Source organism: Triticum urartu, chromosome 4A (genome assembly GCF_056163025.1).
Source record: "Triticum urartu cultivar PI428250 chromosome 4A, HENAU_Tu73, whole genome shotgun sequence".
NCBI lineage: Eukaryota > Viridiplantae > Streptophyta > Magnoliopsida > Poales > Poaceae > Triticum > Triticum urartu.
Window position 1 is genome coordinate 36,455,089 of NC_141876.1, and position 15,259 is coordinate 36,470,347.

Sequence of the window (15,259 nt, forward strand, 5' to 3'; positions counted from 1 at the left end):
AATCAAATGATCCTATTCTCAAAATTTGAGAAAACTCAAATATGAAAATAACAAAATCTCCAACTCTCTCCGTGGGTCATTGAGTTGCGTAGAATTTCTAGGATCAACCAAAATGCAAAATAAAATATGATATGCATTGATGATCTAATGTACAACATTCCAAATTGAAAATTTGGGATGTTACAGGTTTCCGTGCGAGTCCTCGTGGGACCCCTTCATCGGTCCTACGTGACGAACGCGCCCGGGCCCCATATCCAGTCCATATTTAGGCTGGATATGAGAGGTGTCGGTTAGCCCAGACGTTTGAGGCTCATTTAAGTCATCCGTCTAGATCAAAAAATCATAACCGTTTAGTAACGAGGCGGCCTGTCCCAAATGTATGAGACAAGTTTGGGGCCGGGCTAAAGATGCTCTAAAAGTCTTAAACTAGCGCAACCCAGCTGGCTGGCCGGCTCCTGAAGCTAGTGCACATGAACTGACAATGGCAGGTGCATGTGCATCTATGCTGCCTGCACGCCATGTGCACATAGCCATGGAGTAGCTGAAAAGGTGCTCCATGTACTGATCGATACATGATCGTCCAGGATGCAGGCTACCCAGCCGTGATTTGAAAACCTGCCCCGATAAGTCATTGGTGTAAGCAAGCGCACACGCTCTGATCTATCATTAGTGTTGTCACGGGACGCGAACATCACAGAGATAAACAAGTGTCGGTGCCACCTCGTACATCAACACAGCGAGCTTGCATTAATAGTAGCACCTCCATGTGAATGTTCACATACAATGAACCAGCACATAGGCTCATATAGTATACGCTTTCTATATTTCTTTCTCGTACGATCCCTGGCAGGTAGCAGTCGCCGGCTCACAAAGTAATACAACTGACTCATCTGCTTCTTAATCTAAACTCTTGGGACTCACTAAACAATTTGCGGCGACAGCGTATACGGTGATATCCAGCAAAGCTTTGTTTGGCTGTCTGTTTCCGATTGACGCAGAGGCCCGAAGCCGAACTCTTTCATATGGTTCTATCTCTTAGATACTATAAGTACATGACAAAAAATCAACAGAAACTTCCGTTTCCAAACAAAACACAACAAAAAGAACAGCAGGCTTCCCAATGATTATATCTCCATGCATGCATTTGATTCCCAATTAACGGGCCCAGGCGCAATGAGCTAGCTATTATAAATCTAGTACCATCACTTGGAAACACTGGCTGGCTCACTGTTCAAGCTTTCATATTACTTACTACTAGTATGATATAATACTAGAAGGGTTGGGCCGTTCATGTTGTTTTGTTTTCATAAACTTTTTACTCCATCTATTTCAAGATATAATGTGTATTATTTTTTGAAAAGTTAAACCTCTTTACATTTTTGTAGAAACATATCAATATCCATAATATCAAATCGAATTTTTTAGATTCATCATGCAACAAATTTTTATGTTTTATTTATTTACTATTGCAGATGTCGACACTTATGGCTATAAATTTGGTCAAAGTTAAACGAATTTGACTTTTCAACAAACTAATACACCTTATATTTTAGAACAGAGGGAGTATTTGGTTTGGCTAGTGGGGAAGATGATGGAGTGTGTTTTTCTTTTTGTTCATATAATGCGGTGTTTTGATGGGCCTTTCGTGGTGTGACTTTGTGTTGTCTGCTAATCAACCCATACTTATGTTGGGGGAAATTTTGCGTCGGTGGTTGCTGTTGGGAAATGTAGCATGTAATTTAAAAAAAAATTCTACGCTCACGCAAGATCTTTCTAGGAGATGCATAGCAACGAGAGGGGGAGAGTGTGTCTACGTACCCTCGTAGACCGAAAGCGGAAGCGTTTGACAACGTGGTTGATGTAGTCGAACTTCTTCTAGATCCGACCGATCAAGCACCGAACGTACGGCACCTCCGAGTTCTGCACACGTTTAGCTCGATGACGTCCTTCGCCTTCTTGATCCAGCAAAGTGTCAAGAAAGTAGATGAGTTCCGTCAGCACGACAGCGTGGTGACGATGACGGTGAAGTGATTCTCGCAGGGCCTCACCTAAGCACCGCAAAACTATGACCGAGGATGTAAACTGTGGAGGGGGGGTGCCTCACACGGCTAACAATTGTTGGTGTGTGTTCTAGGCGCCCCCTCCCCACGTATATATAGGTGGGAGGGGGAGGGGAGCAGCCATGGTGCGCCCCAAGTAGGAGGAATCCTAAACCCTAAACCCTAAACCCCAAGTAGGAGGAATCCTACTTGGGGTCCTATCCCAATTCGCTCCCCCTTCCTTATTTCACCGCAGAGGAAAAGGGAAGAGGGAAGGGAGGAAAGGAAAGGGGGCCCGAACCCCCTCTCCCTTCTCCAATTCGGCATCCTACCTAAAGGGGGGCACCCCTTGTGGGCTGGTGTGCTCCCCTCTTATGGTCCATAAGGCCCATTATTCCCCACGGGGGTTCCGGTAACCGCCCCCCGGTACTCCGATAAATACCCGACACCGCCCGGAACACTTTCATTGTCCGAATACTATCATCCCATATATCAATCTTTACCTCTCGACCATTTTGAGACTCCTCGTCATGTTCGTGTTCTCATCCGGGACTCCGAACATTCAGTCACCAAATCATATAACTCATATTATACTAAATCGTCATCGAACGTTAAGCGTCCGGACCCTATGGGTTCGAGAACTATGTAGACATGACCGAGACACCTCTCCGATCAATAACCAATAGCAGAACCTAGATGCTCATATTGGCTCCTACATATTCTACGAAGATCTTTATCGGTCGAACCGTTATGACAACATATGTTATTCCCTTTGTCATCGGTATGTTACTTGCCTGATATTCGATCATCGGTATCTTCATACCTAGTTCAATCTCGTTACCAGCAAGTCTCTTTACTCGTTCCATAATACATCATCCGCAACTAACTCATTAGTCACTTTGCTTGCAAGGTTTCTTATGATGTGCAATACCGAGAGGGCCCAGTGATACCTCTCCGATACTCGGAGTGACAAATCCTAATCTCGATCTATGCCAACCCAACAAACACCTTCGGATATACCTGTAGAGCATCTTTATAATCACCCAGTTACGTTGTGACGTTTGATAGCACACAACGTATTCCTCCGGTATCCGGGAGTTACATGATCTCATAGTCGAAGGAATATGTATTTGACATGAAAAAAGCAATAGCAATAAACGAAACGATCAATATGCTAAGCTAACAGATGGGTATTGTCCATCACATCATTCTCCTAATGATGTGATCCCGTAATCAAATGACAACACATGTCTATGGTTAGGAAACCTTAATCATCATTGATCAACGAGCTAGTCTAGTATAGGCTTACTAGGGACACAATATTTCTTTATGTATTCACACATGTATTTAAGTTTCCGATCAATAAAATTCTAGCATGAATAATAAACATTTATCATGAATAAGGAAATATAAAATAATAACTTTATTATTGCTTCTAGGGCATATTTCCTTCAGTCTCCCACTTGCACTAGAGTCAATAATCTAGTTCATATCGCCATGTGATTTAACACCAATAGTTCACATCATCTTGTGATTAACACCTAAAGTTCACATCGCCATGTGACCAACACCCAAAGGGTTTACTAGAGTCAGTAATCTAGTTCACATCGCCATGTAATTAACACCCAAAAGAGTACTAAGGTGTGATCATGTTTTGCTTGTGAGAGAAGTTTAGTCTACGGGTCTGCCACATTCAGATCCGTATGTATTTCGCAAATTTCTATGTGTACAATGCTCTGCATGGAGCAACTCTAACTAATTGCTCCCACTTTCAATACTTATCCAGATTGAGACTCAGAGTCATCTGGATTGGTGTAAAGGTTTGCATTGACGTAACTCTTTACGACGAACTCTTTATCACCTCCGTAACCAAGAAATATTTCCTTAATCCTCTAAGGATAATTTTGACCGTTGTCTAGTGATTCACTCCTAGATCACTCTTATACCTCCCAGCCAAACCCATGGCAAGGCACACAATGGGTCTGCTACACAACATGGCATACTTTATAGAACCTATGACTGAGGCATAGGGATTGACTTTCATTCTCTCTATATATTTTGCCATGGTGGGGTTTTGAGTCTAACTCAACTTCACACCTTGTAACATAGGCAAGAACCCTTTCTTTCACCGATCCATTTTGAACTTCTTCAAAAACTTTATCAAGGTATGTGCTTTGTGAAAGTCCTATCAAGCGTCTTGATCTATCTCTATAGATCTTGATGCCCAATATATAAGCAGCTTCACTGAGGTTTTTCAATGAAAAATTCTTATTCAAGTATACTTTTATGCTATCCAGAAATTCTATATCATTCCCGATCAACAATATGTCATCCACATATAATATCAAAAATGCTACAGAGCTCCCACTCACTTTTTTGTAAATACAGGCTTCACCGTAAGTCTATATAAAACCATAGGCATTGATCACCTCATCAAAGCATATATTTCAGCTCCGAGATGCTTGCACCAGTCCATAGATGGATCGCTGGAGCTTGCATACTTTGTCAGCACCTTTAGGATCAACAAAAACCTTCTGGTTGCATCATATACAACTCTTCTTTAAGATATCCATTAAGGAATGCAGTTTTGACGTCCATTTGCCAGATTTCATAACCATAAAATGCGGCAATTGCTAACATGATTCGGACGGATTTAAGCATCGCTACGGGTGAGAAAGTCTCAACGTAGTCAACCCTTGAACTTCTCGAAAACCTATTGTGACAAGTCGAGCTTTGTAGATAGTAACATTACCATTAGTGCCAGTCTTCTTCTTGAAGATCCATTTATTTTCTATGGCTTGCCGATCATCGGGCAAGTCCACCAAAGTCCATACTTTGTTCTCATACATGGATCCTATCTCAGATTTCATAGCCTCAAGCCATCTGTCGGAATCTGGGCTCATCATAGCTTCTTCATAGTTTGTAGGTTCGTCATGGTCTAGTAACATGACTTCCAGAACAAGATTACCGTACCACTCTGGTGTGGAACGTGCTTTGTCCGACCTACTAGGTTTGGTAGTAACTTGATCTGAAGTTTCATGATCATCATCGTTAGCTTCCTCTCTAGTTGATGTAGGCATCATGGGGGAACGGATTTCTCTGATGTGCTAATTTCCAATTTGAGAGAAGGTACAATTACCTCATTAAGTTCTACTTTCCTCCCACTCACTTCTTTCGAGAGAAACTCCTTCTCTAGAAAGGTTCCATTCTTGGCAACAAAGATCGTGCCTTCGGATCTGTGGTAGAAGGTGTACCCATTTGTTCCCTTCGGGTATTCTATGAAGACACATTTCTCCAATTTGGGTTCGAGCTTATCAGGCCGAAGCCTTTTGACATAAGTGTCACAACCCCAAACTTTAAGAAACGACAGCTTAGGTTTCTTGCCAAACCACAGTTCATACGGTGTCGTCTCAAAGGATTTAGACGGTGCCCTATTTAACATGAATGCGGCTGCCTCTAATGCATAACCCAAAAACGATAGTCGTAAATCGGTAAGAGACATCATAGATCGCACAATATGTAATAAAGTCACTACAAAAAAAGACACATCCGTGACATTTTGGGCCGAACGAAATTTTTTTCTGTCATACATATGACACTTCTATGACGATAATTCTGACAAACCCCGGTATCATCATAGATGTGATGGGCACCTACTTCTATGACAAAAAATCATGACAGAAAATGGGCTTTTCATCCTGGGCGGGCCGGAGACGCAGCTGCATGACATTCTTTGGGCCGTCCATGACGGAAAAAACCGTGGTAGAAGCGAGGGCGAGGAAAATTTCGGGGAGTTCTCGGTTACGGTGGGAGGCCGGGGGCCGAGCGATGCGCGTTTCTCTCGTACACGTACGAGCGTGTGTGCGAGGCGTTGGCTCTAACTGAACCCGAGCGAGGCGTTGGTCTCTAACTGAACCCGAGCGATTGCACTGCAGGCTATGCGTTACTGAACCCGAGCGATCGACCGATGGCTGTTAACTGAACCAGATCGAGCGATTCCTTCGCTACTGCTGCTAACTGAAGCCGATCGATGCTGTCTCTGGATGAACAGTGAGTGTTGCGGGGGGGGGGGGGGGGTTGGATGAACAGTTCCCGGTGGGGGTGGATGAAGAGGACCCCGTGGTGTTGCCTCTGGATGAACAGGACCCCGATCGATCGAGCCGGTTGGGGCTGGATGAACAGGACCCCGTGGAGGGCTGGATGAACAGGACCACCCCGTGGAGGGTAGGATGAATAGTAGATGGTAGAGGGCAGGATGAACAGTAGCCCGTGGAGGGGTGGTTGAACAGGAGCCCGTGGAGAGGGCTGGTTGAACAGCAGCCGGTGGAGTAGCGCACGGTGGAGGCTGGATGAACAGGAGCCCGTGGATGAACAGTCGCGGGTGGAGGCTGGAGGAGGTCGACGGTGGATGAACAGTAGCTCATGGAGGCTGGAGGGGGTCGACGGTGGAGATGAACAGTATCCCGTGGAGTCCTGTTTTTCGGTATGCCACACCCCTCCCGATGAACAGGACCCCCGTTTTGACCGTAGCGCTCCAACACAAGCCCGTTTCCTCCGTTTTGTGGTATGCCACACCCCTCCCGATCAACAGGACCCCCGTTTCGATCGTAGGAGGTCCGTTTCCTCCGTTTTGCGGTACACCACACCCCTCCCGATGAACAGGATCCTATTTCGAACGTGGCCGGTCGAACAGAAGGCCGTTTCCTCTGTTCTGCGGTACGCCAGGCCTCGTTTCCATCGCCTGTTCCGTCCAAGCCCTCCCGATGAACACGACGCATTCCGTTGCCTCCCCATGAACACGATGCATTCCGTTGCCTCCCCATGAACACGATGCATTCCGTTGCCTCCCCATGAACACGACGACGACGATGTTTCTCCGTTCCGACCCAGCCATGTACACGAGCCCTGGCCGTACGTATGTGCGAGTAGGCGTTCGAGACCCCGCCCATATGTACACATACGTGGCCGTATTTTCTTTCTTGCACCCTGGCCGCCTCTACTACGACACGTGCGCGCCTCTACATCGACCAGTATATATGTACGTACATGTTCGCGACCAGAATGACAACGCTACGTGCGCTTCGACCAGGTGGGTCCCGACTGTCAGGCACTTCCTTGCGTGCGAAGATGTAGCTGGTGGGTCCCAGCAGTCAGGGGGGCGAAATACGATGGCCCGTCCGGTGGGTCCCGCTGTCAGGTGGAGGAATAATTATTTTGCACGTAATAAGGAGGCACTTCCTTGCTGCGGCCGTGGACCCAGCTGTCAGCCTCTCCACTTACAGTCCATGTCCGATGGAAGCCGTTCCTTGACCACGTTGACCACGTCGCGCCGAGAGCACTAGGGCGGTGGACGACGGCGAGGCCTAGGAAGGGGACGACGCGGAGCCGGGGAAGACGCGGCAGTGGATGCCTACGCGTAGAGGAGTACGAGGGTTCACTGGTTCACTGCGGTGTGAGGCTGCCGTCGCCGCAGAATAACAGGGGGTGTGGGTGAGTAGAGGGATGGCCTGGCCAGCGGTGGGAGTAGTAGGGGGCGGTGAGGCGTCCACCGCATCGCAGCTGGCCACGGGAGGCAGGAGCACGAGGCACGACCGGCGCTGGTTTGGGCGGCTGAAGCAAGAAGGCCAGAGGTTGAAGAAGCACTACGGCCGTTGGATGGACATCGTACGGTCACTGGAGCTAGAATCGTGCATATTGACTAAGTTGAAAAAGCCCTCCGTCCCTGTCAACTTAGTAGGCCCACAAGTCAGCCTGCCACTATACTGGGTCCCAGCTAACAGGGGGAGTATTCTTTTTTTGTGCGTAATAAGGAGGCACTTCCTTGCGTGCGAAGATATAGCTGGTGGGTCCGAGCTGTCAGCGGCAGTAACGTTTTTTTCGCGAAATACAGAGGCCCTTTTGGTGGGTCCCTGATGTCAGGTGGAGGAATCATTATTTTGGGTGTAATAAGGAGGCATTTCCTTGCGTGCGGTCGTGGACCCAGCTGTCGGCCTCTCCACATAAAGTCCACTTCAGATGCATGTCGGTCGTTGACCACATTGACCAGGCCGCGCCGAGAGCACCAGGGCGGTGGACGACGGCGAGGCCTAGGAAGGGAACGGCACGGAGGCAGGGAAGACTCGGCAGTTGATTCCCACACGGAGGGGAGTACGACTGTACGAGGGTTTACTGGTTCGTCTGCCGTCGCCGGAGAATAACAGCAGGTGTGGGTGAGTAGAGGGATGGCTAGGCCAGCGATGGGAGTACGGTGGGGCGGTGAGGCCTGCGTGGCAGCAGAGCCGGCCGCGGGGAGGAGGGAGCAGGCAGTCCCGCCGGCGCCTGTTTGAGCGGCTGGAGCAGGAAGAGCAGAGATTGAAGAAGCACGACGGCCATTGGATGGCCATCCAACAGTCACTGCTTGTGCGTCAACCTTTTTTTAGGAAAGCCTCAAATCTGTGGAAAACAGCATATAGCCCATCTGCCATTATTTCTAATAATTTACAGCCCATTTGCTAATTATTAAGATTTTTTTTGAGCCCATATTCTTTTTGGTAGCATTACAGCCCATATCGTGGCCATGGTTAAAAAATTATACGAAATTTTGCATATTTCGATGCGGTCCGAACTGTTTTTAATCCCAAAATTTCAACTCACATTCAAAATGATTTTACAAATAAATGTATATCAATATAAAATCCAACAAATTCTCCACGCATAAAATTTAATGTAATTTCAAATCTCGAAATGAAAAAAAGATAGTTGAAACTAATTGCAGGTTTGATGTGTTTAAAAAATGTACAACCCATTTCTCATTACTGATGGGCCATTTTCTCGGCCAGCCGAATGAAAGCTCTCCTTGTCTTGAAAGATTTGCAGCCCAACAGGCCTGACAAAGCGACTTACTTGGCAAATCACAAAAAAACTGGGCTGTGGCCGTGGACCCAGCTGTCAGCCTCTCCATGTACAGTACTCTTCTGATGGAATGTCGTTGACCACGTTGACCACGTCGCGCCGAGAGCACCAAGGCGGTGGACGATGACGAGGCCTAGGAAGGGGACGACGCAGAGCCGGGGAAGACGCGGCAGTGGATGCCCACGCGGAGAGGAGTACGAGGGTTCACTGGTTTGGCTGCGGTGTGAGGCTGCCATCGCCGCAGGGCCTGGCTAGCGGTGGGAATAGTAGGAGGCGATGAGGCCTCATCGGCAGCACAGCAGGCCACTGGAGGCAGGAGCAGGCGGTCTCCCCAGCACTGGTTTGGGTGGCTGGTGCAAGAAGAGCAGTGATTGAAGAAGCAGCAGGACCGTTCGATTCAAATCCAACGGTTACTGCTGCTAGAATCGTTTGTTGACTAAGTTGACAAGCCTTGCGTACGCGTCAACTTAGTAGGCCCACGGGTCAGCCTTCCAACCGGTGTGCCCCAGATGTCAGTGGGAGGAATCATTTTTTCGCGTAATAAGGAGGCAGTTGATTGCATGTGGCCAGGCCAGCGGAGGAAGTAGGGTGGGCCGGGGAAGCCTGTGCGGCATCATAGCGGGCCACAAGAGGAGGGAGCAGGCAGTCCCGTCGGCGCTAGTTTAAGCGGCTGGAGCAGGAAGATCAGAGATTAAATAAGCACGTCGGCCGTTGGATGGACATCCAACACTAACTGCTGCTAGAATCGTGTGTTCACTAACAAAGCCTTGCGTAAACAAGTTAGCCTCGAAATCTGTGGCGTGTACAGCCCATTTGCTATTATTTTTATAATTTTTACTCATTTTCTAATTCATATGGAATTTATTGCAGCCCGTTTTCCATTTTTAGAATTGCTGGCCATTTTCTGGTCAGTACCAGGGTCAAAAAATTAACTAAATATGTGGGAAATTTTGAAAATTCGTAAATTTTTGCTGGGGAACGAAATATTCTTAATCCAAAAATTAATAGCCATACTAAACTAATTTAAAAATAAATCAGTACTATGTCATGTTAAATCCAATGAAATACGTATAAGATATCAGTGAAGAACAAAAACAAAAAAAGAAACTTATATCCCATTTGCTATAAATTTTTTGAAATTTTCAACCCCTTTTGATATTAATTTTAACAGACATTGACCATACTCTTAAGCCAGGCCGGAATGCATCCCTCCTCGTCTTGAAAGATTTGCAGCCCAGTAATTCGGAGAAAACAAATAGGCCTAGCTTGGGTATTCTTCAAAAAGAAATACTGGGCTACCTATTTTCCTAAAGAACTGGTGCATGAGCATTTAGCTTTATTTATTTATTTATTTATTTATGTTTAGGGGACCATGAGCATGTACCTGGGCCGGATTCATGTGAGAGCCTCCCTTCCAGTTAATTATGGGCTTCTCTATTGGGCCTTCATTAGTGGGCTGCATGTTATCAACAAGTGCAAATGTGTTTCGAGTTTCAAAAAATGTGTTCCGTACGATAAATAGTATGCGCTACATACGGTACAGGGCACTAAAGGATCGAACCGTGCAACGACTTCCAAAACATTGTGTTTGTCGTTCTAACAACATATTCATTCAACCAACAGATGAAATATACTATTGATTGTACATTGAAAACAGCAGCAGCAGCAACCTTGCTGGGGGTGCAATAGAAGAAGTAAGCAGGCCAGAAGAGTGAAGACGTAGCTCTCTCTTCCAAACCAAACATCAGCCATCATTACAAAAGGGCTACCAAAAAAGAACAAGTGTATGCATAAAACTAAATAAAGATCCTACTACACCAAGTGTACGCATCTAACTAACTGGCTCAGTTAGACGTTACTATTTATTAAGCTATGGAGATTGGCTGACGGCTTGAACTAGATGGGTGCCTGACGGGGGAAACTCCAGCCAGCAGGTCAAAGTCTGATACTTGCGACCCTCTCTCCTACTTTGGGCTGCAGAGCATGGCAGCACATATCAGGGTATGGTGGATGCAGAGACGCATGGTACGCTGTGTACACATAGTTTTGCCTGATGAACGAAACCGCGTTGCCATCATGATCCTTGTCGTCGCTTATCTCCTGGTTAATCGGATAATTCAGTCCGACAAACAGAGAGTGTGTACCAAGGCTACTTACCAGCCTCTAGTCAAAAATTCCTGAAGGCCCAGAGAAGCTGGGATCCTCCTTAAAGACCTTACAGTGACTGTGATTGTATTCCGCGAAACAACACGTCCGGTACGTGCGAACGATCATCAATCTTTCGCCGTCGTCTGATCGAGCCAGGAACCACCTGCAACTGCCATGCCGCTTTTCTTTGAAAGGTTCTGGGATTAGGAGGGTAGGGACACCAGGCGGCCTACAACATCATATCAAGTTGGAGTCAAATAAAAAAGGGCTCTTGGTTTAGTCAATCTTAAGAACAGCATGTTATGAGCATGAATATTTTTTCAGCAAATGTTGACAGTAATATAAGCAAGCCATCAATATCATAGGAAAGTAACATACTGCTGTAACAGCCGTTTGTAGCGATGACTGGAGTAGGTCAGCAATACGTCCAGCCATAGAAGCAGTCGACAGCGTAAATGAAGCCCTTGTGTTTAATGGCATCAGAGAACCATGGAGGATGTATGATCCTGTGATGGACGTGCAGATTTATCCACTTACCGCAGTGACCTGTCAGATAGGCGAGACCGCGGTTGAAGAACACAATTAGCCCGAAGTCTTTATAATTTGCAGATCTTGTGGGCACTTGGCCAGATTACAACCTTGAGAAAATCAAACTTGGTATCATGTTGGCTACTGTAAGATTCCGAGTATTCTGGGCCGCGGTCCCAAAGTAGTGCAGTGTTAATCGTAGGAAGGGGGATCAATCACTGGGTGTAGACCTCCATGAGCATCCAGCTGCCGCGACCGTCGACGAGCACCATCCAAGACGTGTTCATGCCGACCCAGAACATACCGTTAATGTAGTTGAGGCTGACGGGGATCGGATCGCAGTCAAGGGGGTTGATGCTCGCCACCCTACGATCGTTATGCTGCGTGACACGCCGTTTCTGAAGATCAGGCAACATCAGCAAGCAAGGACCCGGCTTAAAAAGCTCCGGCCTGAGGGCTTTGAGTAAACGGTACAGCCCCGACGAGCACGCGGCGGGCGGCATGGTACTGAGATTGTCCACACGCGAAACAATGAGCTTGATTACCTCTGTGGGGAGCGAATTCCAGCCACTCTTTCGGCGGATGCTGCTCGGTTCTGCCATTGTTAGTGCTTGGGTTTCGGACGAGGGGGGAGGCGCCGTAGCGGGGATGGAAGATTGGACGAGATTATGTGCGGACAAAGATGAAGAAGCGAATATGTGCTGCGGGAAGTGGACAGGTGATGATGACTACAGCATGCCGCTTGACTTATGAGACACATACCAGCAGCGTAGGGTCATGTCGATGCCAGACAACTTGCTTGAGTGATCATAGTACTGGTACTCCCTACAATGCTATGCCCTAACTTGCTTGAGTAGAGTAGTAGAGTAGGACTTTGCTCTACTACTAGCACCGGAGGAGTAGTATATTCTAATCTAAAATAGTTACAAACTTCAATGCCCGAGCGTGGAACGATTACGAACCGTGCTCAAAGACCGTGTCTACGTGGTGTTTGGACATGGGCGACAACCTCAACGCCAACGGTGCTGCTCCCGTTGCACCGTATGTGTTTCTGTCCTTCCTATTCGAAATCGTGGTAGAATTCATGTTTCTACTCTGTATCCTACTACTATGCTAGTCCACATGATTAGTTTCATCTCTGTTATAGCCGTCATGATTTATTTTGTGCTTATTCAGATTAAATCTCATAGTAACTTGCTCATATATTTAACCGGCGCAACGTCCCCTATAGCCGCTCCCGTTTCATGGACGGCCTGGTCGATGTTGGAATTTTGCTAGTAGGCCTTTATAAGGCGAGCTCTTCTACCACTTGTATGAGCATGAGAAGAGGAGACCTACACGCGTGCTCCTCCTCCTCGCTCGCCTCGCCACGCCACGCCTCGTCACGACGCGCCGCGGGTTGCGGGATTGAGCCGAGCCGACGACAGAGCTATACTCCCACGACCTACCCGACCTGTACTATATAGTTTCTCACCACCGTTCCAGATCATTGCGCCGCCAAGCAAGTCTTCTCCATCTCTCCTTTCGGTGTGCACCGAGAGAAGGGACAGCAGGCCTCTGGAACTCTGCCTCTCATGATCCTGTACGGGAGAGGGGCAATCAGGTTTTTGGGGAGCGCACTCGCGCGACTGCTGGCAGCGACGACTTCGCGAACGACGACTTCTTCCCCGACCTTGGCAACCTCATCCTCGACATGGGCGACAACGTCAACGCCGGCAACCATTGAGATACAGGGTGTAGGAAGCGGTTTGGGAATTTGCATGCCTTTCCAACCAGTGAGATACTCCGTACAAAGTACGACAGAGAAATAACCACAGAGAAGGAAGCTAAAAGTAAACAATCAAATGAGCATTTTTGCATTTGTTTTGCATTGAATCATTTCACAAGCTTGACTAGTGCTATTTTTCTACTTTTATAAAAAAACCGCATCGTAATGTTTAAACGTGCATTTGCACGTACACAAGTAATAGTAGTACTCCCTCCGTCTAGGTGTATAAGTCTTCCCTCCTTCTTGGTCATGGTGCACAACCGAAGATGACTTATTGACCTGGACAGAGGGAATAGCACAGTCTGCAAGCATATATCGAGAGAGACGTGTAGTGCGATAGTATATAGTAAAGTTTGTGTTATATGCACGTACTTGCAAAATGCGTACGAATACACAAGGTTTCCAAACTTTTCCTTTTACATACTTAATTAAGGACGCTAAAAATTACTGAACGTTCGGGATTTATCATTTGCGTCCCAAAACTAATGAGATCACCTTACGAAACAAAAATTATACTCCTCCTAAAAGCCACGGCGCTCGCAGGAGTGCTTGCGGCGTGCCACGAGTGCCCTGGTGCGTGGCCGTTTCCCAGTGCGCCGACACAACACCTCTTCCTCAACCTCGCAACTCGCGAGGTGCTGATTGGCGGCTTGCCGGCGGGCGAGCGCGATCTCACCGGTGTGGCCATCCGGCGCCAACAGGTACTCCTCCTCGCTGGAAGCATGCACCCGGTCCACGTACCGCCAAGCGTAGATGAGGCGCTTGGGACCGACTGCACTCAGGGCGTCGGCATGCTCGTCCTCCGCCACCCTCACGGCCCTCGCACGAGCCTTCTGCCAAAGAGCCAATTGCCTGACTCTCTCGGACGCGACATAGGCCTCCTAGGAAGCTTGTTCCGCGGTGCGCTTCTCTTCCTCGGCCTTCTTCTCCGCCTCTATTTTGGCGCGCTCTGCTGGAGGCAAAGCCTCCCATAAGGCGACATCTATTTGTTTCCAAAGCTCCTCAAGGCTGGGGGGCTCGGCGGGCGGCGCGGCGTTCTCCTCGTAGCGGGGAGCCAACGCGTCCTCTGGCGCGCGTGCTGGCAAGATTGGGAACGCCGATGCGTCCACCTCGACGCGTCGCGGCGAGGAGCGGAACGCCGACGCGTCCTCCTCGACTAGTGGCGGCGAGGAACGGAACGGCGACGCGTCGCGTAGCGGCGAGGAGCGGAACACCGACGCGTCCTCCTCGACTAGTGGCGGCGAGGAACGGAACGGCGATGCGTGACCGTCCGCGCGGTGCAGCGAGGGGCTCCTAGGGCTTGGGAGGGGCGATGCCATGGTGGTTAACGTGAGAGGGAGGGGGAGGAGATAGCGATGAACGTGAACGTGAGGGGAAGGAGATAGCGATGTCGTGGGAGGCGCAGTATTTATAGCGAGCAATGGCACACCTACGTAAGATATGGACTGAGCTGCACTGACTTAACTGCCGGTCCAGTTGCGTCATTGACATGTGGGACAGACCCCTGTTGGGCCCATATGTCAGTGACCGAATGCACCTGTAGTTAAGTAACAGCTATGTGGGCATATTTGTTGGAGTAAATTACGGGGGAGCGAAGGGGTGGAAATATTGCTGGTCACAACAGATTGGACGAGCGTGGGGGGAGGAGAGTCATGCATGCAGATTTTTTCACATGGGGTGGAGTGGTGGTACTGCCGGAGGGAGAAGGAGAGTTTGGCAGGCATATTGTTTCCACACATGGAAAAGATTTGGAGACGAACGGGCTTCCTGCAGGTATGGGGAACAGTGCATAATAAGTCATCTTGCATGCCGGGCTAGGTATAGTCTCAAGTCATTAAAAACAAACATGCCCCACACATGTTCATATTTCAAGGTGCATGAGGGA